The sequence below is a fragment of the Lepus europaeus genome, chromosome 9 (assembly GCF_033115175.1).
Source record: "Lepus europaeus isolate LE1 chromosome 9, mLepTim1.pri, whole genome shotgun sequence".
NCBI classification, from domain to species: domain Eukaryota; kingdom Metazoa; phylum Chordata; class Mammalia; order Lagomorpha; family Leporidae; genus Lepus; species Lepus europaeus.
In genome coordinates, this window is record NC_084835.1 from 72,152,623 (window position 1) to 72,176,568 (window position 23,946).

At 46.2% G+C, this 23,946-nt stretch overlaps 1 pseudogene; it reads right to left on the reverse strand.

Moving 5' to 3' along the window:
* Nucleotides 1-100: 100 nt before the first annotated feature.
* LOC133766333 (eukaryotic translation initiation factor 3 subunit H-like) lies at nt 101-23,946 on the reverse strand (annotated as a pseudogene).

The following is a 23,946-nucleotide window of genomic DNA, read 5'->3' on the forward strand; positions in this document are numbered from 1 at the left end:
ATGCTCCAGCCTCTGTTCTCCTTCCCTCTCACCCCAGACTCTTCTGGGATCTTTTCATTTCCTCTCTCTGCCTGAATGCTCACCCTGGCCCCCTTCGCAGCTAATCTTCCAGTTCCCAAACAAAACGAGTCTCAGACCTCCGCGACTGGCCGAGCGTGCGTTCAGCAGCAAGCTGCAGAAGAGCAGACAGCTCTCGCAGGAGCCGTCTTGACAGGGCCTTGCAGGCTTTGGCAATGACGTCAGCAGGGACCGGCCCTGCAACGCGAGCTGCCCTGTCAGGCTTTCCTTTTCATGCTTGCGTGCTCCTGATCTCAAAAGAGGCCGGGGCCAGGCCAGATGGCTCATTCTTTGTGCTGGAGGCAGGGAGAATGGGGAAAACAGTAAAAGCCTTTCTCCCTGCCAGGCAGGAGTGCACCCCACCAGCAGCCTGGCTCTTGAATCTCATTGAGTCTCGTGGCCGCTTTTAAGCCAGTTATTCACCAAGCAGATTGAATTACCACAGTGATTTAGATCAGCTGGGGCTGGGGGAGGAAGGGTTCACAGGCAAGGATTCCCTGTATGCCTTGAGCACACTGGGTCCTAGAAGAAGGGGAGGGGGCAGGAGTGGCAGGCACTAGACAGTACAGTCCCCTACTTTCTGTGGTGTTGTCCTACTCCCAGACAGCCTTGCAACCTCGCATATGGCTGTTTATTTATCTATCTATCTATCTATCTATATTATTTATTTATCTATTGCCCATGGCCCCTGCAGGATGAGATGCTCCTTGGTGAGAGCAGCACCTTGGCAGTTTCCATCATGAATGTATCCCCAGGGCCTGGCAACCAATCAATGTTTCATTGGACCAGTGACCAGAAATGCCTGCTGCCATTTTTCACCACTCCACAATCAGCTGCTCTGCATATATTAGTGCACAGAATATTCACAACTGCCCTATGTGGCCCATATTGGTCTCCCCATCAAAGAAGTGAGCTTAGGAGAAAGGTCTAACACCTGTGAAGTCTTCATGGGAGGAGGGGGATTAGGGCATGGGTTTGAGCTCTGGGACCCAAGCTGCAGGTCTATGAGATCCTTGGGTCAAAAAGTGATGCTGTTCCATGCATGTAACAGGTACCTGCTGCTCACCTGTTTCACAGCCCCTTGATCCATTCCTGTTTTCAAGGTAGTCGTCAGGGACAATTCCTTGGAAGTAATACTTGCTTTGTACAGACAGAGCCCAGTATATCCAATGTCCTATCACCACTAGAGTGTACTTGCCCTACCAAATGTAACCTGGAGATGCAGTGTGCTGTCTTCAGGGGATAGGAGTTGGCAGATAAATTCTCTGGCCTCCAACTTTGGGTGGATAACTGTGGGAATCCTATGCTCCTCAGAGCCCCAGTGGAAGAAACTCCTCTGTCCACGGCCTTCTGTCCATTGCCTTGTAGTATAGACAGAATAATGCCCCCCAAAGATGTCCACATCCCAACCTCAGAACCCAGGAATATGTTCTTTTATGGCATGCTTTGTACATGTGATTGACCCAAGGACCTTGATTTGGGGAGCTTTTCCTAGATTATCCAGATGACCCCAATCTGATGACATGAGCCCTGAAAAAAGCAAGAAATTTCACCAGCTATGGTCAGAAAGAACCATGGTGACAGAAAAGGGTCAGAGAGAAGCGACATTGTTGGCTTTAAAGAGGGAGGAAGGGGCCACAAGCCAAGGAATGCAGGTAGCCTCTGGACACTGGACAAGGGAAAGACAAGGAGTCTAGTTTGTAGACCCTAGAGAGGGACACAGCCCTGTTGTGACCTTGGCTTAGCTCAGTGAGACCCGAGTTGAACTTCCAGCCTGCTGACTTTGAGGTGTTGAGCCCCTCCATTTGTGGCAGTTTGTTATAGCAGCAGTGTGATCGCTAATACACACAGTATTATTAAGTGCTTTGTGACTATTATGCCGTTAGAATGGTTTTTTTTCTTTCCATTTCTCTCCCTGCTCCCTAACTCCTATTTCCCAGGATTATAATTATTTATACTCAAGCCCTTGTCTCGGGTCCTGGTTAATAGCAGGCCCAATGAAGATAAGGAGTATGCTCTTTACTGATCTTGGTATTTCTCATATTCTCTGCCTCCTGCTCCCATGCCCAGTCATTAATGATTCTGGAATTAATTCAGGGAGCAGCTAGGATCCTTAAACACCAAGTGTCTAGGCAAATTTACAAGTTGTAATAACCCTATACCTTTCTCAAGTGAATCATTAACATGTTCGTGGCTTCTGGTCATTTAAAAATTATGTGATCACTTAAAATCACATATTTGATTGATTGGCTATTATTTCTAAATGTTGTCACCATGATTTAAGCTATTTGGAAGGAATTCAATGCCTTAAAAATGTTATTAAAATGGAATGGAGCCCAGCTATTTTAATTGAGCTAAGATTTTCGGAAAATGTGCTAGTGTGTATTGCCTGATGATTTTTGCTGGATGGTATTTCACTGAGAAGGAAATATTAGTGATCCCTGTGTTAGAAACAACATGATCATCTGCAGCGTTCAGCCCAGGAAGCTGCGTGGGTGCCATGAAGTGAATGTCAGTGCAATACAAAATGTTTGATTACTCACCTTCCTGCTGTTTTCAAATCCTAAAGAGTAGGCCCGTATAGAGGCGTCTTAGCCTCTACACAGGGGTTGTGTGGTGATTCACAAGGCAGCGTGCAGGCCGAGAGACCAGGGCAGATCCCGTGCTGCAAACCCTGACGGAGCTTTACTGTTGCACAGCGGAGCTCCTCGCCCCTTCCAGCTTCCTGTCCAAGAATAGTTACTCTGCTGAAGTCTGAACAGGCGCAGGTCATGGTCTTTGCACAGATGAATAACAAAAGGCCCCTGCAAGCTGTAAGTGACAGGAAACACAGTCTGGCTCAGAATCCTCTGGTGTCTGTGTGTTTGCCTTAAGAGAGAGAGGTTGCTATAAATAGCAAGCCAGCCAGGAAGTCGCTGGGCTCTGCTCTAATGCTTCTGTGACTTTTGCCATCCATTGCCTGAGCAGCGGGCAGTGGGCAGCTGTCTGTGGTGCTCACTCAGACTGACAGCGACTCAGCATTAGCCACAGGAGGCCATGCCACGCAGAGCCCCTACAGGGCTTTCTCTCACGACTCCCCGTCACCCATCCTTGCAAAGGGTAGGCCTTCAAAGCAAAAGGTTGCTCCAAGGAGACGTGAGATCTGCATCAAATTAGATGACAAGGAAGCCTGCAAACGTGGTGCACCCCATCCCCAGCCACAGGCAGGTCACAGCCTGCTAACTCCCCTGCCTCATGGTGGCAGCTTTGGGCAACAGGGAAACAAAAGCTAGCTACTGATCCCAGAACAAGAGGAGAAGCTGCGCCTTCCAAAGGTTCTGCTGCAAGATCTGGTACAGACCGGCATGCGAGGGCCATAAGAGAGAGGGTGGAGATTTATATAATGGTGTGCCCCCAAGGGAAGGAAGAGGCTGTGCTCCAGCATCTAGAATGGGTTCTGCACCAAATTTTGAAATGTGTAGGATGTGGTTTTGGTGCCTCTCTCTCTCAGAATGGGGCTGGGGAACCTCTCGTCTCCCAGGGGACACTGGCCACCCCAGGGCCCGTAACTGTGCAACCCTGTTGGAGTGTGGTAGGGTCCCACTTCCAACCCTTCCTCCTATAGCACTTAGCCTGTCCTGTGTCCCCCATCCTCTGCACCCGATGTGTGTCTGCAACAGGAGAGTAGTGTTGGGCAAACAAAGGCGCTGCAGCTAGGTGAGAGGTCCCTTCTCTTAGAGGCGGTTTTCCTGCACCAGGCAAAGCTCCACCCAGAGGGCTCCCTGTAATACTGACTCCCCGCTAGAGTCTGGGTGCCAGTATTGGTGTCCCCCAAAGGCCCACGTGTTAAAGATGGGGCTCCAGGGTGGTGCTTTTGGGAGAGAGTGAAGACGTAATCTGTGAGGTGGTCCTAGTGGGAGGCCCGTAGGTCACTGGGGGTGTGGCCTCACGACAGTGTTGGTTAGTTAAGCCCCAGCTTGGTCCAGTTGGCACTCCGCTTCCTGGCTCTCCCTCTGATTCTTTTTTCTTCTTCTTCAAGATTTTGTTTTATTTTAAAGATTAATTTTTTTTTATTTGAAAGGCAGAGTTACAGAGAGAGAAAGGAGGACAGATAGAGAGATCTTCCATCTGCAGGTTCACTCCCTAGATGACCCAAACAGCTGGGGCTGTGACAGGAGTCTGGAGTTTCTTCTGGGTCTCCCATGTGGGTACAGGGACCCAAACACTTGGGCCATCTTCTGCTGCTTTCCTTGGCACATTAGCAAGGAGCTGGATTGGAAGTGGAGAGGCCGGGACTCGAACCAGTGCCCACATAGGATGCCGGCATCACAGGTAGTGTCTTTACCTTCTACAGCACAACCACCACCACCAAGATTTGTTTTTATTTTACTATTGCTTAGAAAGACATTATCGCCAGAGACAGAAGGAATTGTCTGTGCTTCTGAATATGCAAATACATTTCTTCTGAAGAGTCCATGTTAACTCCTTTTCTAGAAACTTCCTTTTCTTAGTGGTTGTATTCTTGAGGAGTCTGCCCAAGTTCTGGGCAGTGACTGCTTTGCTGTTCTGGCCGTCAATGTTCATCTGGGCTGCAATGAACAGTGAGCCCATCCTGGCAGGTGGCAGGGGTGGTTCGAAGAGCTTGGACAGGTCCTCCTCAAGGAGCAAGGGTTCTCCTTGACCCTGGCACTGCATGTCCTGCAGGTGCCACTGCTGATACTGATGCTTCTGCTGCTGCTGTTACCTGTATGCCTCGTGTGTGTTATATTCAACTATATCTGGGCCCATTTCATCCAATCTGTCCATCACAGCTGTAGATTCTTCCCCAAGACATTGCTGCTGGCAAGACTGAGCAGTTCATTCTTTTAAGATTTATTTTTTTAATTATTTGAAAGGTAGAGTTATGGAGAGAGAGAGAGAGAGAGAGAGAGAGGTCTTCCATCTATTGGTTCACTCCCCAAATGGCCGTAATGGCCAGAGCTGGGTCAGGCTGAAGTCAGGAGCCAAGAACTACTTCCAGGTCTTCCACCTGGGTGCAGGGGCCCAAGCACTTGTAACGTCTTCTGCTGCTTCCCCAAGTGCATTAGCAAGGAGCTGGATCGGAAGTGGAGTAGCCGGGTCTCGAACCAGTGCCCATGTGGGATGCTGGTGTCACAGGTGGAGGCTTAACCTGTCACAATGCTGCCCTGAGCAGTTCCTGTTTGTCTGGTACAGTTGACTTCTTCTCCAGCTACAACAGTAGGACATTGATCAGTTAAGAATTTTTAATTACAATTCACACTTCTTTAAACATGTGCTCAAAGGTGATATTTGCCTTAATGCTTCAGGGGAAAAATGCTTCTCTTTACAAACTTCCATCTGCTTAGGAGTCAGTCTATGCCCTTAGCGACAGAGACCCTCGGGCAGTTTCTATGGGATCCTCAATGAAAACGACAGATTCTTTAATGCTGGCCACTGAACTGGGAATCCAGGAGAGCCCGGTGATGAACGAGCTATAGTCTGTGACTGGCGCAGCCCTCGTGGACGCGATCCATGTTTACAGGGCGAAAGCTCCGCGTCATGTCCATCTGATACTGGACTTCATCCAAGTCAGCCTCATCCTCCGTGTGCTGCAGAGGAAAGCGCTTGGTGATTTCCAGCCGATCTTCTACAACCAGGCCCAAAAGTACTCCCTGAACAACCCCGGTTCCCTGGCCTTCCTCGTGATAATGCCTGGTTATCTTGAATACCACCAAGCCGTCCAGCTGCACTTGCTTCACAGCCCAGTGTCCAGAACCACCTTGGCCTTTGCCCTTCCCTACCTCACCGATGGTGCAGCTGGAAGACCTGGCAGTAGAGCCCGTGCCTTCCTTGTGGGATGCCCTTGTTCCAGCCAGACAGGAAGGCGAGGTCCATGTGATTCTCCTGCACCTGCTCCACGATCCTCCAGCCTTGCCCGACGGCTGAATCTCTGGGGCCTGTCCCATCTTGAACTCTGACTGTCCAGAACGGTGAGCTGAAGCAGTCCCTCATCCTTCCCAAGTAGCTTCTCTCGGGTCCTTGTTACAGTGATGAGGAGCCGACCAATGCAGTCCCGCCCCACGCCAGATTGCCCAGCCCTAGGTCCCGGCTCTGGTTGGCTCCTCGCTCTCCCCTCGCCTCCTGGCCGTGGCTTGATCCTTAAGTTCATGCAGAGCTCTGCTTGCGAGTCACCTCCCCAGAAGCTGTTTCCCTGTCTCCACCACCTAAAATTGCACCACATACGTGGCTCTCCCCTTACCTTGCTTTGTTTTCCTTTCTTATGCTTAGGCACTACCTTTCGAGCCAATGCTCCCGTGCTAGGAGGGTCTGATTGTGTCCCCTCTAGAATATAAGCTCCAGCAACAACCCACATACTCTTTATGCAGTGCGGAAAACCAACTTTTCCATTTTATCTTGGAAGAGAGAAATCACACCCAGATCACGTAGCTGCTAGGACTCCTTTGTTGGTGAAATTAGCAAGTTCCCTGGGAAATTTAGGAAGGTTTCTCTAAGGCCCAAGACTGTGTGAATAGCGCCTCTTAGGACTCCCATAATAGTCTGTATGTATCTCCATATTGCAATGGCCACTTTCCTTTTCTCATGGCCCAGCTGCCCGGTGCCAATCATAATCCCTTTGTCACCCATTGCTCAACAGAACCTGCCCATTGGAAAAGAAGTCATCCAAGTGGGGTGGAAAGTAATGGATCCAACATGAAACATTATGTCTCCCGGGAGTTGTGGTATTTTAAGCAGGAGATGTGAGATTCATCTTTAGAACCGAAGCTTCGATATCACTTTCTCTGGGAAGCTTTCCCTAGCATCCAAGTCTGTGTTAATTGCTCCTCTTGGGGCTCCCATAATAGTCTGTACGCATCTCCATATTGCAACTGCACAGCCTTATGACAGACTGCTTTGTAAGTTTCACAGGGGCACGGGCTATGCTGAGCTCCTGGCATAGGCAGTTCCTGACTCAGAGCAGCAGGTGCTTAAGACACATGGGAGGAAGGAGCAAATGGAGGAATGACTGGATCTGGTTTTCCTCGTGGACCAGAGCACCTTGAGAACAGAGTGTTGTCTTATTTACTTTTCCTAATGAAAGGCACTACAGCGTAATCAAGGTGGGCTCTGTAGCCAGGCTGTCTGCATGAAAATCCAGCTTCCACCACTGTGTAGCTAATGGTTGGTCAGCTTTCTCCTCTGTCAACTAGAGAGGATAACGATAAATGCACCTACCTCATAGGGTGTAGCGATGATGGAAATGACGAATCCATGCCAAGTCCTTAGCCGGGCGCCTACCCCAGAGCATCATGGGAGCATCACTCATTATTGTTGTTGTTACTTGAATTCTTAGCTCCTACACAACAAAGATTCAGCAAGCAGTCATCAGTCAAATGTAGGCAAGGTACAAAGGCATCACTCCCCCTGTGCCCTATGGTCTCACAGACAGCAGGCCCTGGGTACCATGGGTAAGGTGAAGAAGGCTCCAACAACAAACCCTGCCAGCCATGAACTTCACTGCCCGTAGGGAGCACTGTATTGTTTTCCAGGGAACTTTTAACTAATTTATTTTATTTTATTTTATTTTATTTTATTTTATTTTATTTATTTTTGACAGGCAGAGTGGACAGTGAGAGAGAGACAGACAGACAGAAAGGTCTTCCTTTTCTGTTGGTTCACCCCCTCCAAGGGCCGCTGCGGCCGGCGTACCACACTGATCCGAAGCCAGGAGCCAGGTGCTTCTCCTGGTCTCCCATGCGGGTACAGGGCCCAAGCACTTGGGCCATCCTCCACTGCCCTCCTGGGCCACAGCAGAAAGCCGGACTAGAAGAGGGGCAACTGGGACAGAACCCGGCGCCCTGACCGGGGCTATAACCCGGGGTGCCAGCGCCACCGCTGGAGGATTAGCCTATTGAGCCGCGGCGCCAGCCACTAATTTCTTGAGATGAGACCTCAAGTGTGTGATTTTGTGTTTGGGTAGACTGTTGCAAACATTCACAGTTGATAACTCTCATTTGTTCTCTCGGTCCTTTGGGACTGCTGTATTAGAGCATTATAAGCCAGTAACTTACAAATGACAAGTGATTCCCAGGCATTCCGGAGGCTGGGAAGTCCAGGGACAGGGCAATCTGGGTATCTAGTGAGGACCTGCTTTCATATTCCCACGTGGCACCTTCGCATTGTGTCCTCACATGGAGGAAGGGTGGGCGACTTCTCTTGGATCTCTTTCCTGAGGGCAGCCCCACCTTCTAGGAACCAGCACATTACAGGGCGGGGAATGCGCAGCCTGCGGCCCTATGAGGCCTGCAAATCATTTGGCCTGGCCCTGCCAAGGCAACTGCAGGTGGGACTTCCAATTCAATAAATCTATAGCAGGCGCATTTTTAAGTTGATAACTTTGTATGACAATGAATAATGTTCAAAATATCTAAATGACCCTTGGTGGAAAAAAGGTTCCCCACCCCTGAAGAGGGTAAGATTTCAATATTTGAATTTAAGGGTGACACAAACAGTGAGACCCTAGCATTTGTCTAGTCTTAATCTTCAGCTCAAGAAGACAGTGTACTCAAAGCAAGCATTTGTCCGTCGCCACCTGAACTGCACTTGACAACTGACGCCAGGGGCAGGCATTCGGCTTAGCAGTAAGGAATGTTCGGGATGCCAGCATCCCATATCAGAATGTCTGGGTTTGAGTCCCAGCTCCGCTCCTGATTCCAACGGCCTGCTAATGCACACCAGGGAGTAAGCAGGTAGCAGCTCAAGTGGTTGGGTCCCTGCCATCCATATGGAAGAGTCAGACTGAGTTCCCAGCTCCTGTCTTTAGCCTGGCCCAGCCCTGGCAATTGTGAGCATTGGGGAGTAAACAAGAGATGGGAAACTCTCTCTGTCTCTCTCTGTCTCTGTCTCTGTCTCTCTTCCAGTCAAAGAAAGAAAGAAAAAAAAGTTGATATTAATCAACTAATTTATCATATATGTGCAAAAATATCCTGAAGATAAAGTGACCTGTGGATAATTTATCTACAATTCTGTGTTTATAAAGCAAATGCCCACATTCAGATTGATTCATAAAACTTATTAAAAAGAGTCTAAAATGTCGACAGTAGAACATTTCAAGCAAAATAAGAACATTGTGATAAATAAAGTGTAGATCCCTATCCAAATTAAATTCTTTAACTCTCTGGCTGAGATTATTTAAGCTAGGTCTGAGATCAGGAGAATCCCCAATTAAATTATTCCTGTCTGTTGCAATGAAATAATTACAGGTACATACCAAGGTGTGCACACATAAATGCAGTGAATTCGTCTTTGTTTTTCATGCTTGTCATCTCGCCTACTACATTTTAATGTTTTATTGGTGGTGTGTGCCCTCCCCTGCCCCCCCACACTAGCGTGTAAGGTCTGCATGGGGATGATTTATTTCAGGAGCTCTGTTCACTGCTGTGTTAACAGAGCCTGGCTCATAGGAGACCCTCAATTTAAAAGAATTGTCTCAGGAGTAAAGGCGTCCCATGCCTTTGGAAGCAAGTCACATTCTCCCAGTGACCTTAGAGCACTGGATCAAATTCTAGAGGCTTATAAACCCCCTATCACCAAAAACTCAGACCAGAACTTTCCAGAGTAGAACCAGGGCCCTAAGGGAAAATTCTGAAAGGGGAGGAGCTAATGGTTATTCCATCCAGATAGCTAGAAAAAGGGGCTGGAAGACCAACTGCTCGGTGGCTGTGACAATAACTTTTGCTTTAACACAGAGAAAAGGAAACTGGAATAAAAATAGAAACATGTATGAGAACTTCTCCTTTGCCAGAAGCGGTTCTAAGAAGAGAAAAAGATTGCAGACTGAGTTTGCGCATACCGATTATTGGGTTTGCACCGCACGTATTACGTGGCACGTTCTCACAAGGAGCAATCTGCTACCAGTGACTATGCTGCTAACTACCCTGTAAAGAGCTGCGGTTACCGAACGTGCGGTCAAAGTTTGAGTTTAAACGAGTTTGCTGTATCAACACAGCAATGAGCATGACCCTGGGCTTATTACTTAATTGCTCTGTGTCTCAGTTTCCTTGTCCATAAAAGGGAGGAAACAACAATCCCGCCTCTCCTAGGATCGTTCTGACGATGGCATGAGAAAGTGCAAGGAAAGCCAGGAGCCACGTGGCAGCGGTGCCAGATAACCAGCTGTCCATCATCGCCATCAAGTCCTGCCGCGGTGGAGCCCCGACTCTGTGGGGCGGGGTGGTGCATGCGCTGTGACCCGTGGGTCCCACGCCAGCCATGCTTCCTTTCAGTGCGGGGCCTTTGCCTGCTTGTGTGCTTCATCCATTGGCCTCCTCATTAGCATGTCTACTCCTTGCAGGCAAAGGTAATGTTTATTCATCGTTGTACCCCCAGCCTGGCAGAATGGCTAGTTTATAATGGGAACTCAAGGAATAGTATAAAAATGTTAGTTAAGAATGACATGAACATTTTGCTATTATCTTAAAGAACTCTGTTTTGCCAAGAGCATGATTACTACTCGTATCTGTTTTTTAGCAGCATCCACCATAAATACCAGAACAGAAATCTAAACTCCTTAAAAAAAAAAAAATAGTAGTCAGAGAGGCCAGCTCTGTGGCATAGTGAGTAAAGCTGCTATGTGCAGTGCTGACATCCCATATGGGCACCGGTTCAAGTCCCAGCTGCTCCACTTCTGATCCAGTCTCTGCTGTGGCCTGGGGAAGCAGTGGAAGATGTTCCAAGTCCTTGGGCCTCTGCACCCACGTGGGAGACCCAAAATAAGCTCCTGGCTCCTGGCTTCAGATGGGCCCAGCCTCAGCCAGTGTGGCCATTTGGGGAGTGAACCAGCAGATGGAAGACCTCAGTCTCTGTCTCTGTCTCTCTCTTGCTCACTCGCTCACTTTTTTATCTGCCTCTGTAACTCTGCCTTCAAAATAAATAATAAATCTTTTTTTAAAAAAAGTTAAATGAAAAATCTAAATAATATGTCATAATATGTTTAGGAAACAGCATTGGGAAGGCTGAGACAAAAGTACTCATGGATGCTGAAAATTCAGTCTCAAAGAAAGACTTGTTTTTACTGAAATGAAGTTACAAAGACTGACTTTTTTAAAAAAAATTATTTTATTTATTTAAGAGAGAGAGAGAGATCTTCCATCTACTGATTCACTCCCCAAGTGGTTACAATGCCCAGGCTAGGCCAGGCCAAAGCTCAGTGCTGGGAACACCCTCCAGTTTTCTCATGTGGGTTTCAGGGTCCCAAGCGCTTGCATCATCTTCCACGGCTTTCCCAGATTTAGCTCGGAGCTGGATCAGAAGTGCAGAAGCCAAGATACTAACACACTTGCATGGGATTCTAGCATTGCAGGTAGCAGCTTAACATGCTGCACCACCACACCTGTTCCACAAGGCCTCAATCTACCATCATGCCTGACACCAACACAATATATGAAATTAACAAGAAAGCAGGCAACAAAGAATTATGATCTCTGAGGGACAAGAAATGAATGAAGTTGAAGGACCCCAAATTTGGGAATCCAACACGCTCGGGTGGCCACCCAAAGACCCAAACTCCAGACCGGTAGATGCAAGAGCAAGAGGATTTTTATTAGGCGTTTGCACAAACAGGCTCCCTGCTAGCAAAGGTGAAGTGAAGCCCTGAGCAGCAGTTACAAGCAACTTTTAAAGACAAAAACCACAAGATTAACATATTTTGCAGGCTTTGGCTTGATTGGCTAGTTTAAAGGTAAACATGAGTACTCATTGGGTCCTTTAGATGGGGAGTGGTTGCCTCAGGCGGGAGTTACAATTAGTTTCTTTTCTCGGGAAACCGAAACTTTTGGAGAACCGAAACTCTCGGGAAATCAAAACTTACAGAGTGTCAGCTAATCTTGGGGGAGGCGCATCTGGTGCTGGTTCCTTGTTCCCATGCGCAGAGTTTTTTAAACCCTAGTTTCTAGTTTTACAAGATTCATCCTTAGGCATTAGCAAGCAAAGCTAATGAGTACAGAAGCAAGAAATCTGCAATTAGCTCTTAGCCACACTTGTCACAAAGCACACCAAACACTGGAGTAAGGGTCCCTCGGGTTTTTCAAAGTGAGCCTAAGGTTGCCCCCAAGTTTCTGCCTTGGGAGTTCCCAGGCCACTGCATAGGGAGGTTAAGTCCAGCAGACACCAGGAGACCCTGTCAAGATGAAGCTGAGAGTCATGGGAGACTAAAGAAGCAAAGTGCACAGACCAGAGCCCTGCAGAGGAGCAAGCCGCCCAGGGAGGAAACTGGGGGATCTCCCTCAAGTCCTCAATAGAACCCACCTCTGCCTCCATGCAAAGCAGCAACCTGAGGCTGGCAAAAGACCACTTGGATGGGAGGTAACAGACCCAAGAACATCATCTGTTCCCACCAGCCTGGCAAAACACACCTGATTCACAAGTCATGGGTGCAGTGCCAGAGACCTTAGCTAAGTCAGGGGGAGCATGCAGCCCTCAGCTGAGCACCCCTCCTGACCTACCCAACACATCTGTTTTTTTTTTTTTAAGATTTTATTTATTTATTTGAGAGAAAAAGAGAGTTACAGAGAGAAAGAGGGAGAGACAGAGAGAAAGGTCTTCCATCTGCTGGTTCACTCCCCAAATGGCCCCAATGGCCAGAGCTGAGCTGATCCAAAGCCAGGAGTCAGAAGCTTTTTCTGGGTCTCCCATGTGGGTGCAGGGGCTCAAGAACTTGGGCCATCCTCCACTGCTTTCCCAGGCCATGAGCAGAGAGCTAGATCAGAAGAGGAGCAGCCAGGACTCAAACTGGCCCCCATATGGGATGCCAGTGCCACAGACAGAGGCTTAGCCCACTATGCCACAGCGTCGGCCCTGCACTCAACATATCTTAAAAGCAAGATCTGAAAGGATCAATTTGTTCTCAAGTAACTCTTTGCATTCTGGAACAAAGCTCAATAATATTTTTAGGAATATAAAAATACCAGTGCTCAGCAAGATCAAACTCACAATGTTTGTGCTATGGACTGGATGTTGAAATACTAAATCTCCACATGCTGGTGTTTGGTGACGGGGCCTTTAGGAGGTAATTAGTTTAGTATGGAGCCCTCATGATTAGGATCCGTACCTCTATAGAAAGGTAGGTGAGGGCTTGCTGTTGCTGTCTCTGCCATCTGTGATGTGAGGACACAATAAGAATAGCAGTCTGCAACCCAGGAAAGGGTCCTCACCAAAAGCACCCATGTGGGCACCTTGCTCTCCGACTGCCAGCCTCCAGACCTGGGAGAAATAAATACTTTGTAGTGGAATAAGAAGGCTATGCCAAGATGGCCACTGGCAACGGAGCTTGCCTGGCAACAGGCTGTGATTGGTTAGGGCATAAACCACCCCTTGACTGGATTGGCTGCCTCGGCTATATAAGCTGCTGTACCAACTGAAATAAACGAGTTTGCAGGCTGCTCACCTCTGGCCAGCTTTCACCTGACTCCTGGGGTCTGTATGGTGACTCCACACCTCTTGCACCCACCGTGCTCCTCCTCTCAGAACGAATCCACCTCAACAATACTTGTCACTTACAAGCCACCCAATCCAGGGTAATTTGTTGTTACAGACCAAACTGATTAAGAGAGTATAGAATGCAGTACCAACAACAACCAAACTCAGATCTGAAACAGAGACTGTGACTCAAACATGGAAACTGTCCCACAGCCTTTACTAAGGCTAGAATTGAAGTCATAAATATGTTCTAGAGTTTCAAAAACTAAATACTTATGTGGAGGAGCAAAAAAAGATCCAGGAGTAGACATTTAGCCTTGCAATTAAAATGCCTCTTAGGACATCCGCATCCCATATCAGTGTGCCTCGGTTTGAGTCCCAGCTCCACTCCCATTCCAGCTTCCTGCTATTGCACATTCTGGTCATGGGATACAGGACAACTATGCAACAACTCTTTGCATTTCTCTATACTAGCAATGAACAATTAGAAATCAGAATTTTCTTAAAATGCCACTTATAGTATCATCAAAAATATGAAATACTTAGAGATAAATACAAAAAAGATGTGAAAATCTCCTACACTAAAAACTAAAAACCCTGATGTCAGGAATTCAATGATACTTAAATAAATGGATGGATACAGCATTTTCTAGGGTCAGTAGTCTCAATATTATTAAGCTGTTTATTCTCCCCAAATTGATCTGTATATTCACTACAGATCAAAATGTCAATGTGTTCATTAAAACTAACAAGCTGATTCTAAAGTGCAAGAGAACTAAAATATTCAAAACTACTTAGAAAAGAAGACTGAGATTGGAGGACTATCAGTACCTACTTTCAAGACTTACCCTAAAGCTACACTAATCAAGACAGGAATTTTTGGCATAAACATATATGAATAAAGCAGTGGAGCAGAACAGGCCAGAAATAGACCTCCAAATAGATGGCAAATGTTTGACAAAGGCACAGAGCAATGAAACAGGACAGTCCCTGCAAGTACACCCTGAATACATGCATGTCTATATGTCCAAAAAATTGGACTTTGATTCATGTCAGATACTTCATAAGAAATATTGATAATAAATTAAACACATGAAAGTACATTCAACGTTATTATCAATTAGGAAAATATTTGTACAAACAAGCTACCACTACACACCTAAGTAAAATGACTAAAATTAGGGGCCAGTGTTGTGGTGTAGCCACCACCTTCAATGCTGATACCCCATGTTGATACCAATTCCAGTCCGGGCTACTCCACTTCCAATCTAGCTCCCTGCTAATGGCCTGGAGAAAGCAGTAAAAGATGAACCAAGTGCTTAGGACCCTGCAACTATGTGTGAGATCCAGAGGAAACTCCTGGCTCCTGGCTTTGGCCTGGCCCAGCCCCAGCTGTTGCAGTCATCTAGGGAGTGAACCAGCAGGCAGAAGATCTCTCTCTCCTTCCCTCCCTCCCTTTCTCCCTCTCTTCGCAACTCTGCCTTTCAAATAAATAAGTAAATCCTTAATAAAAATGACTAAGTAGATTGATCATGTCAAGTGTAGATGAATATATAAAAGAACAGGAACTCTCAAATACTGCCGTTTGGGGGCTGGTGCAGTGGCTCATTTGGTTAATCCTCTGCCTGCACGCTGGCATCCCATATGGGCGCCAGGTTCTAGTCCTGGTTGCTCCTCTTCCAGTCCAGCTCTCTACTGTGGCCCAGGAAGGCAATGGAGGATGGCCCAAGTGCTTGGTCCCCTGCACCCGTGTGGGAGACCGGGAGGAAGCACTTGGCTCCTGGCTTCAGATCGGTGTAGCTCTAGCTGTAGTGGCCATTTGGGGAGTGAACCAAAGGAAGGAAGACCTTTCTCTCTGTCTCTCTCTCCCTCACTGTCTATAACTCTACCTGTCAAATTTAAAAAAAAAAAAAACCTGCCATTTAGAATGGAAAATTGTACTTAGGGAGAGAATTGAAGGATTTATTGAAAGTTAAAGATACACGTACCATATAATCCAGCCATTCTGCTTCTAGGTGTTTAGCCAAGAGGAAAGCAAATGTATGTCCAAAGATGTGTGCATGAATGCGCATGGTGCTTTGTAAGGGAAGACTAGCAAGAACTCAAATCTCTATCCATAGTTAAACAGATTCACTGTGGTAGATCCACTCAATGGAATACTGCTCAGCAATGCAAAGCAATGAGCTCTTCATGTATGCCCCAACTGGACTGAGTCTCAATGCGATGATGCTGAGTGAAAGGAGCCAGACAAAAGTACGCCCTTTAAGAGTCCATGTATTAGAATGCTTGACAAAGCAAACTAATTTATAATGACGGAAAGCCCATACATTGTTGCTGGTGATGGAGTGCCGCTCCCAGAGATGGGAGGAACGGAAGACAAAGGCGCACAAGGAAACTTTCTGGGATGATGGATAGTGCGCTTTCTTAATGATGATGGTTTCACAAACACACACACATGTCAAAACTTATCAGATAGTATAGTTTTAATACGTGCAGTATGTTCTAGTCGATTATACGTCAAACTGTTTCATTTTTCAGTTATAAGATAAAACTTTTCTGTGAACAATACTCTTCACCTTTAGCCCCTGGCAAGAGGCCCTGCACGCATAGTTCTTCACAGAGAAGGCCACACCTTCACTTCTAGCGCTAAGGTACCGCGTCACTCCTGGTAACAGCTGTAGCTCTAGCACCCAACTCATAGAGTGTGTGAAACAACAGCACACTTCATAGTTATACGACGCTAAAATTCACTGAAGAACCATAACAATGTGATTTCCCAATAATTTTTATTTAAAAGGTGACATCTACGAAAGCTTGCACATGCTAGAGCATGCATTTCAAATACACAGGGTAGGGAAAGAGACGCAATGTAGCAAGACCTCCGCCGCGAATGGTTCAGAGAACAGTGATGCAGCCAGTGACTCAGAATCTGATTCATGCCCAGGAACCACTCACCTCAAAATGCTGAGCAGAAGCAACATCAAAATGGCTGAGGAGGGGTGGGCGTCGGCCTGGCGGCTCCCACAGTGAGGTGCCCCGGTCGCTGTCCTGACTGTCATCCTCTGTTAAAGCTTCCTGTGAATGCAGTACCTGAGAGGCAGTGGTAACGACTCCAGTGCGTGGGTCCCTGCTTCTCCTGTGCAAGACCTGGATTGAATGCCCAGCTGCTGGCTTTGGCCCAGGCCAGTCCTGGCTGCTGCAGGCGCTGGGGAGTAAATCAGAAATTGGGAGCTCAGTCTGTCTGTCTCTCTCTCTCAGTCTCTCAAATTAAAAAAAAAAAAATGACTAGGAAAACTGCTCATTTGTGGTAGCATAGTTGCTGGTAAATTGGATTCTAGAAGGAAAGCAACTTAAGTTGCTTGCAAACACAAGTGAACTAAAAACAGAGATTAAAGAGAGCTGCTATTACACCAAATACTAGCTACAATTTTCATTTTTATTGCTGAGTTCAATTCATAGAACAACAATATTTATTTAACAGCTATCATGTGTCACCAGGGTGGTAGTCATCTCTAAGAGTGTTAAGTACTAGAATAAATTACTGGAGGCAATGGAATCTCCTTTCCAAGAAATCTTTACCGTTTGAATATAGTATCTACACAGAATGAGGGATATACAGCTCTTCTAACACCCTATGAAATGGGCGAGATTATGAGCTAAGGTGTCACTTTGTTTATGGATTTTTTAACAGATTTATTTATTTATTTGAAAGGCACAAATATGGGGAGAGGGGGAAGGCAGAGAGAGCTTCCATCCACTGGTTCACTTCCCAAACGGCCCCAGAGTCTGGGTCTGGGCCAGGCCAAAGCCAGGAGCTTCTTCTAGGTCTCTCACATGAGTGGCAGGGGCCCAAGCACCTGGGTCATCTCCTGCTGCTTTCTCAGGTGCATAGGCAGGGAGCTGGATCAGAAATGGAGCAGCTGGGCCTTGAACCAGCGCCCATATGGGATGTCAGCATTGCAGGAAGCAGCTTAACCTTCTACACCAAACATTAGCCCTTGTTTATGGATTTTTATAGGCAAGATTTTGTGGCCAAAATACCTCACATAAAACATTAATTAATAGGCCATGAACCCCAGATCTGGCCCAGGAATTCAACAAGAACGATGCAGAGAACATCCTGATTATTGAAGTTAACATTGTCGATTAAAATCTCAAGGCCTAAAGCCCACCAGATTATTATCAAGCCCCTTCTATCAGGTTCTATTTGCCTCTAAATCAGAAAACTTAATTGTAGCTTAGACAGCACCTTTCTTAGCTCCTCTAATAATGACTCTGTCCTTTGTTCTAGACCCTGTCTAGTGTACTTGGGCCTCATTCCTTTGTAATCCTAACCTCTACTCTACCACCAATGGCTCTACTCCCAACCTGTGTGTACTGATGGGTCCTCTTCCCCACTTAATGCTGTATAATTGTTCAAACCTGGTAAATGCCACTCTTAGGATCATTGGTTACTATCCTCACTCTGTCTTTTATGACCTTGTCTAAATATGATCAGAGTCGGCAAACTTGGAAGGCTTCCATAGCCTTGGCAACTCATGACGAGAGCCTAGGGTGGTTACTGGTGCCATAAACTAGAGTGTCAATTTGTTGGGTCAACAACAGGAGCCACTGTGCACTTGCTCCTCATGTGGGATCTCTGTCCTTAATGTGCTGTACATTGTGATTTAATGCTATACCTAGTACCCCAACAGTATGTTTCACTTTGTGTTTCTATGTGGGTGCAAACTGTTGAAATCTTTATACTAAATTGATCTTCTGTATATAAAGAGAGTTGAAAATGAATCTTGATGCAAATGGAAGGGGAGAAGGAGCGAGAGAGGGGAGGGTTGTGGGTGGGAGGGAAGTTATGGGAGGGGGAAGCCATTGTAATCCATAAGCTGTACACTGGAAATTTATATTCATTAAATAAAAGTTTAAAAAAAAATCTCAATGAATGTAGGGAAATACATTTGAAAGTTGTTTCATTCAGCTGTAATTGCACAGCCATTCATTCATCAAACAAATACAGATGGCCCATGCCCCACCCCCACAACTTAATATGGTTGGACTTAATGATTTTCAACTTCAGAATGCTGCAAGATAAGAACCTGTACTTCAAACTTTGAATGTCAAACCTTTCCTGGCCTAGCAACATGTGCCAAGATATGAGGGTAAACAACTAATAGCCTACAATGTTCCATGTTGCTAAGCTGGGATGTTTGGTGGGCCATGTATATTAAATGCATTTCCCTCTTATAGCATTTTCAACTTTTTCAGTACCATGGTATTGTCAGGACATAATCCCATCCTACATCAAGGATATCTGTCATCACTGAGCTCCTTCTATGGCCTAGGAGTGTGCAATGATAAACAAAACTGACCTATGGTCTCTGCCCTCAAGCCTATGAGGAGAGAGTGGATCCAAAAACACAGCTGCACAGTAAGTAGAAAAGAGACAGAGAAAACTGCATATGCTGCTCACGATAACATTAGTTCTTCCCAGAAACAAGAAACCACTCCACTGCTCCCTAATTATTGCAACTTCTCTGTGTCTTTGCATTAGTAGTAATTATGTGCACTTGACATTTTCATGCTTGGGGAGCAGCAACTTGCCTAACAGGCATGGCCTGCTTCCGCTTGTTATAACCACTGAGTCACTGGCAGGTGGACCGACTGAAGTGCGCACGCAGAGCCAGAGCTGTCAGCCAGCCCCTTCAGGCCAAGGACTGTGCCCCTGGATCTTTAGTCCAGGAGACTACAGAGTTGCATCAGCCTTTTAAATCACATTGCACACATGCGTTAACCCCAAATATATAAGCAGGTTCTGAGCAAAGCTGGCAAGGAGAGAAGGGAGTTTGTTTAGTTTTTACAACAGTGGCAGAATTCTGAATTAATTTCCAGGTTTCTTTCTGGTCATCCCAGCCCCTCAGAGAGCTGCATTCACTGCATCTTTGGGAGGAACCACCCTGCCCCTAGCTCAGAAAGACTGTGCCCTCAGAATTCATCTGTTTTCCAGGCTGCTTCTGGGGGAAGTGGCTAGATGAGACAGGATGAGCCTTAAGAAGAATCACTGTTATCTCATGCCAGTTTATGCTTCTATCATGCCGGGTCACTGTGCTGATTAAGTTCATCTTCGATGTTAAAATACTAATGCAAATTGATGAGATGATAAAAGGCTTTTCGATCTGAAACAGATAATAAGTATAATGGGCAGGAATGCATCAAGAATAGATTTTAATAAAATGCACAAGTCTTTCTCAGTACCATTCTTAAAAATCTCTGCTAATATTTGAAGAAATACTGCATGATAAAGAATTTCAATGTATTCCATGGAGGATTGGGTGTGAAGACATGCCTGAATGTCAGATTAACAGGCAAGATCTACTATAACATAATATCGACGAGAGTTCTTCAAGAAGTTCAGGAAATTGCAGCATGGGCACTGTGGCACAGCCAGTGAAGCCGCAGCGCTGGCATCCCATATGGACACCAGTTTGAGTCCTGGCTGCTCCAATTCCAATCCAGTTTCCTGACAATGTGCCTGGGAGCACAGCTGAGGATGGTGCTTGGGCCCCTGCACAGACAGGCGAGACCCAGATGAAGCTCCTGGACCACTGCAACTGGCTGGAGTGAACCAACAGATGGAAGATCTCACTCTTCCTCTCCCTCTCTCTCTCTCTCTAACTCTGCCTTTCAAATAAATACATAAACTTTTTTTTAAAAGTTCAAAGGCCAGCACTGTGGTATAGTGGGTAAAGCCATCGTCTTCAGTGCCAGCATTCCATATACACATCAGTTTGAGTCCCTGCTGCTCCACTTCTGATCCAGCTCCCTGCTAATGCACATGGGAAAGTAGCAGAAAATGTCCCAAGTGCTTGGACCCCTTCACCCATGTGGGAGACCCGGATGAAGCTGCTGTCTCTTGGCTTCAACCTGGCTCTAGCCATTGTAGCCTTTTGGGGAGTGAACTAGCAGATGGAAGATCTTTTCTCTCTGTCTGTATCTCTCTGTATCTCTCTCTCTCTTTATGTAACTCTGCCTTTCAAATAAATAAATAAATCTTTGTTTAAAAAAAAGTTCAGGAAACTGTAATTAAAAGATGAATTAACAGTGATGCAAAAACTTTTGAAATCCAGGCATACAAGTATATACAAGATCTTCAAAAACCTTATGGAAAATGTTTTACGAAAAAACTGTGGATATCTTCCCAAAAATTTTTGCACCAAAATTATCTTTTTTTTTTTTTGACATGCAGAGTGGATAGTGAGAGAGAGAGACAGAGAGAAAGGTCTTCCTTTGCCGTTGGTTCACCCTCCAATGGCCGCTGCGGCCGGCGCATCTCGCTGTTCCGATGGCAGGAGCCAGGTGCTTCTCCTGGTCTCCCATGCGGGTGCAGGGCCCAAGCACTTGGGCCATCCTCCACTGCACTCCCTGGCCACAGCAGAGAGCTGGCCTGGAAGAGGGGCAACCGGGACAGAATCCGGTGCCCCGACCGGGACTAGAACCTGGTGTGCCGGCGCCACAGGTGGAGGATTAGCCTATTGAGCCGTGGCGCCGGCTCAAAATTATCTTTTAATTCCACTTTTCCACAAACTGTTTGAAGTATCCTCATATACCAGCTGTGCCAACAACTGTGCACAGTACTTATGCAATTGTGAAGAACTTGGCCCCTTTATGACATCAAACAGTTTAGTACCCCCCCAACACACACACACACACACACACAGATCTTGTACTCTTACTTGGTTGAGAATATATAAAGATGACCAAAAGCTGCCCCTGCAAATTTCAGTGAAATCTTCTATAAAGAGCAGAACATAGCGCTCCAGCTGGGAGCTTTAGAATCTCCTCTTCCACGGTCCTTGAGCTCCTGCCGTGAAATGGCAGATCAAAGTTCACTTTTCATAAATATTTGAATAACGTCCCAATTTGCAGTGCTAGTGTGGATAATTATTTAAGTTCACTACATGTCACAAACCAAGTACCTGTAGAACTGAAATGCTGTACCGGTTGAATTATCTTGGGGAACCCAATGGAAAGGAGGCACAGTCTGACATGCGGTGTTTGGGTAGCTCATTCAACATCACCAGCAATCAACCCGAAAGCTTCATATTCATTTAAGTGTGCTGCTCCCACTACCATTCATGCCTGAGATTCAGCTGGAGAAATTCATTTTGGAAAGTGTTTAAAATTATTGGGCACTCTGAAAAGACATGGAGCTCTGGCGATAAATCAGCGAGAAATAAATGAAGGCTAAAAATAGCAGAAAAGGACCAGTGCAAACGGTGTTCTGTTCTTTTAATGATCAGCCCTTAGATATTTTGGCTGAAGATGCAAGAAGAAACACAGGGCGGCTGTGGCGGTGCCGCCGGGAACGCACCATTTGAGATGCTCACATCCCACGTCCAAGTGCCTGGGACCAAGTCCCGGCATCACTTCCCATCCAGCTTCCTGCTAATGCTACCCCAGGAGGCAGGAGGTGATGCCTCGAATAGGGGGGGTCCCTGATATCCTTGTGAGACTCACATGGAGTTCCTGCTTCTGGCTTCAGCCTGGCCCTGCCCCAGCTGTTGTAGGCATTTGGGGAGTGAACTCGGTACGTGGAAGATTCTCTCTCTTGCTCACTGACTTGCTCAAAAATTTGAAAATTTGAGAAACTGTCAGCGTTTTCTTCAAGAATCATCACATTCATTTTGTGCTATCGTTTTCGTTTGTATAAGATACAAGAATAGAGATGAAAATTACACAGATGAAACCAGTTGTGGTAACCCATGGAAATCAGTCTGTGACTTTAATCTTGATGTGAAAGCCCATTGGTGTGCTCAGTAGAGGTTGTGCACATAGAGAATCTGGTGTGAACTTTAAACAGGAGACGAGGAGAGCTCTTTGTATAAGCAGACTTCAAAAAGCTCATGGAAATGGACTTAAATGATAAGTTGATTTGGGTGCAAAAACTGTTGGCATCCATACACAGTTTTTACAGAGTATATTGAACTTTTAGAAGACCGCTCCTATATATGATTTCAAAATGGTTTTGTACCCAAATTAACTCTTCTTTTAATTGCATTGGTCTGCAGACTTTTTGAACTGCCCTGCATCTGTCCAGGAATCGGGGGAAACAAGGGACATGAAGCTCTTCCTTGGCCTTCCTTAGCCTGCTTTAGCACCGTGTGCTTCCCACATCCCCGCAGGCGGGGCTTATGCTCACTGATTGACGGCTCTTCTGCTCCATAGGCAACCACGTCAGCTGGTGACGTTTCAAGGCTTTAGAAAGCCTCATCTCTATGCAACCAGTGCTGGCACTCACAGCCCTGCTGTGCTGCACCCTGGATGACAGCTTTCTGAGGATCCCACTCAGCAGATGAAAACCTCATGGCTGCAGAAGCTGTGAAATGCTACCTGACCATGGATAGGCCTCAAGCTGGGCCTCACTGGTCATCCCCTGGGAGGTGGGCGACCTGCTGATACCTGGACTCCACCCATGGTGATACTAACGTTATTAGTCTGCAAGGGGCCTAAACAGCAGGATCTTTTCTCTCTTTCTTTTTAATTGATTATAGATTCACAGGAAGCAAAAGTTTTCCCTGATGGTTGCATCTCAAATCACATATTAAAACCAGGAAATTGACATTGGTACAAAGTATGTGTAAAGTTCTCTGCCATTCAATCACGTGTAGATCCATATAATTGTTGCTGCATTTAAGATACGGAACTATGCCATCATCATGAAGATCTCCCTTGCACTAACCCCTGCCAGTACCCTGCCAGTACCTCTTCACCCCCAACCTCTGCCTAGCACCTGTCTATTCTGCTTCCCTATCTGTCATTTCAAGAATGTCATACAGGTGGAGTCACACGGTACATATATCGGGAGACTGACTTTTTCATCACTATCATGCATTTGAGGTCCTCTTAAGTCCCATGCATAATAGTTCATTCCTTTTTTTGTTCCAGTATAGTAGTACCACAGTTGGGGGCCGTTAGATACATAAAGCTGCTGGGAACATTTGTAAGAAAGCTTTTGTGTGGGAATATCCATTTTCTTTCTTTTTTTTTTTTTTTTTTGTCTGGTCCAAATTCCAGGAGTGTGATTGCTGGATCGTATGTGAAATGTACATTTAGGTTTTTTTTTTCACATGTCGAAAAGTGGCAGATTAATTGTACGAGAAATCCAGATGTGTGAGAGCCTGGCACCTGCAAACAACTGGTGCTTGAATGTTAGGCTCAAGAGGAACTACCCAGGCTCCTAGACATCTATAATTCTGGCTGTTTAATAACTAATATGTACATTTAGTTTTGTAAGAAACTGCCAAACTGTTTTCCAGAAGGGCTGCACCATTTCCCATGTCCACAGCCAAGTATGGGAGCGCTCAGGTTCCTCCACCTGTGCCAACATTTGCTACTGTTGCCCTGCTTTACCTTAGCCACCTTAATAGGCGCGTAGCGAGATGTCAT